Source organism: Neopelma chrysocephalum, unplaced genomic scaffold, assembly GCF_003984885.1.
Source record: "Neopelma chrysocephalum unplaced genomic scaffold, ASM398488v2 Primary Assembly neopelma1_155, whole genome shotgun sequence".
NCBI lineage: Eukaryota > Metazoa > Chordata > Aves > Passeriformes > Pipridae > Neopelma > Neopelma chrysocephalum.
The window spans coordinates 826596-829793 of NW_020897817.1; positions in this window are offsets into that span (position 1 = coordinate 826596).

Consider the following 3198-nt stretch of genomic DNA (forward strand, 5'->3'; position numbering starts at 1 on the left):
GTGAAGCCCCTCACAGCCAGGGGTGAAGCCCCTCACAGCCAGGGGTGCCCGTGCCCACAGAGCCCAGCCCCTCAGCCCGCAGTGTCTCCCCTGGCTCTGAGCCGATGCTCAGCCCGGATTTGTGCCGGTTGTGGGGAGAGCTGCTCCCCCAGGACCCCCCCGGGACCCCCCCTCGTATTTACCCGAATGTGTTTACAATTACAGGGAATGCCAGGGCAGGCAGAGCCCGTGGCCGGCGAGTCAGCGGCGGGGCAGCGCGGGCTGGAGGTCAGCTCGCTGTTTACTTTAATTTCTCAGAGAGCTTTTTGGGAGATTTCCCTCCTCCGTTATTAAACTCAGATGAGCCGCTGGGGAGGTTAGGTCGCATGTGGTTCAGGGCACTTTTTTCTTTTGTAATTTTTTTTTTCCTCTTTTTTTGCAACGCTTCACCCTTAACTCTTTCGGGACGAGTTCCCCTTCTCAGCACCGGGGTCCCGGGATGAGCCCACTGGTGGGATGGTGGCTGCTGGGTGACCTGTGTGTCCTGGGTGCACTGATGCAGGTGTGCTCAGGGCTCGTGGTTTTGAACTCTGGTGCCTCCTTCCTGGCAGAGGGATTGGCCACTGGCCACTGAGCCCAGCAAAAGGTGCTGCATCCAGGCCACAAGGACCTGCCTTGGTGGAAAAATCTGGTGCCAGTTCTGTCCAGAGAGGCTCTGGCAGATCACCCCAGCACCCCTCTCCCCTCCAAGCCCAGGATCTCCAGTGCAAACCCCCAGCACATCAGGTCCTGCACTCAGCCTTCTTAAATTATTTTTCATTTCCTGGAGGGAGAGCTTTTAATTTATTTCTGGAACAAAGTGGTTGAAGGGGAGGGGAAGATGAGTGAAATCCATCACTAAGCCCCCTCCACCTCCAAACCTTCCCTCTCCCACCGCCCCCAAAGGGAGCAGCCCAGCTCCCAAGTCCCCCCATTTCCTCTGTCCTGCACCCCGAGCTGGGGTTCCCTGCTCTGGGGTTCCCCATAGGTGGGTGCTTGGGGTGAGGGTCAGCTGGGGCTGAGGGGACACTGGGTCATAGGGGGACAGAGCTGTAGTCACAGGAAGCACCAAATCCTGCTGGTGTCCAGACACAGACAATCCCAGGGCTGGGGGAGCTGGGCTGAACCTGAGCTGCACCACTGCAAAACCATCCCCAGAGAGACAGACCCCTGCAAAAGCTGCTCCTGGATCCCTCTGTGATTCCAGCACCACCCTGGCTCCCACCACTGCCAGAACTTGCAGGAGGAACCCCAAACCCCCAAACCAGTGGAGCCAGAGGCAGGGCAGCAGGTTTGCAGCAGGCTCCAGCACGGCCAGCCTGTGAGAATTCCTGGGGTGGGGACAAGGAAAGCTGAGAGAGGAGCAAACCCTGTCCTGCCCTGCAGCCAAACCCCAGCTGGACTTGCAGTTTTCTTTTGCTGTTGAAGCCTAAACTGGGATGGAAAAGGCCTGTTTGGGATGTGTCTCTTGGTAAACAGGGGGAGAAGGTCCACGAATGGATTAAATTTCCCTCGGTAACGAATATTTCACTGTTAGAGTTCAGGCCACGATGGGAGCAAAGCCCAGAGCAGCACAAAGCAAAAGCTCAAGGCAAAGGCTGAGCTGAGTCCATTGTGTGCCCGAACTCCTGTTTCTGTCCTGCCCATTCCCAGACGCCTGAGTCAGCTCCTGCCTTTCCTGTGCAACGGGAAGGGTTTGTTTCTTTAATCCCAGGCTTCCCCTGGAGCTGCAGCCCGAGTGTCCCAGTTACAGCTCTCGTCCTCCCCTCTGACTGCCTTTGGAGCAGCCGAGAGCAGGAGAGGCTGCCGAGGGGCCTGTCAGGCAGACAAGAACTAAAACAATTTATTTATCACTTATAAGCGATATTCCAGTGCTCCAAACCCTCGCAATGTCACGGGGGAACATCTGCTCTCGGTGTTTCTCTCCCACATCCCACCTCCAACAGTCCAGAGCTTTTGAGAGGATCTTTGCCCACGCTGGAATCACCCTCATTCCTTCCTTCTCCCTCCTTCCCCCTCCTCGGGGTGGGTGGGAGGTGCCGAGCACAGCGTGGGTTTGTGCTGCAGAGCCCTTGGGATGACGGAGCTGTGCCTGTGCCACGTCTGTCCCAGAGCTCCCATGGGATGGTGGAGGCCACATCGGGTGGACATGGCAGGAGATGGGACCATCCCTGCCCGGGGCAGCTCTGTGGGTGACAGGGGATCTGTGGCACCAGCTGCCCCCTGTGACCCCCAGTCCCACAAAGCCTCTTTATCTCCCAAAACGCTCCCGGTGCTTCATGTGACCCCCGAGCTGGGCTGGAGCTCGTGGGAACTGTTTGATGTTCCTGAGCCTTTTCCTTTCCCAGCGTGGACATCTCAGCTCCAGGCACAAAGGGAATAAAGAACCCACTGAGCACCCAGCACCCGTGTTTCACCCATCCCCATCCCCACGGGGACCTGCTGAGGCTCACGGGACCCACGGGCCGGCAGGAAGGAGCCAGCATGTCCCAAATCATCCCCCCTGCCCGTGTCGGGGGGCACCCACCAGCACCCACCCGGTGCTGGGCTGGGGGTGACAGGGGGCTGCAGCTCCTTCTCCCTGACATGGGAGGGGTTTTTCCCCTTTCCCCCCCCAGAGGCCGGGTGGACACGGGTGGGAGCTTCCCGAGGGATGCAGTGGGTGCACATGGACCCACAGGGATACACACAGGCACGGCGGCACAGGGGCGGGGGGAACAGGGGGCACCGGACAGGACTGGGGGGCACCGGGCAGGATCGGGGGCACCGGACAGGATCGGGGAGCACCGGGCAGGTCGGGGCGGCACCAAGAGCCGCCGCGCAGCCCCGTCCCCCCGCCGAGCATCCCCTTCCCTCCCCATCATCCCGGTTCCCTCCATCATCCCGGTCCCCTCCATCATCCCAATCCCCTCCACCATCCCGGTCCCCCCATCATCCCAATCCCCCCCCCATCATCTCCATCCCTCCCCATCATCCCAGTCCCCCCCATCATCCCGGTCCCCCCATCATCTCCGTCCCCCCCATCATCCCGGTTCCCTCCCCATCATCCCGGTCCCCCCCCAGCCCCGCCGGCGCCGTCGGAAGTGCTGCCGTGACGCCTCCCCACGCGGGGCCGCTTCCGCTCCCGCTCCCACCCGCGGCGGCGGCGGCTCACGGAGCCCGGGGCCGGAGCGGGGCCGG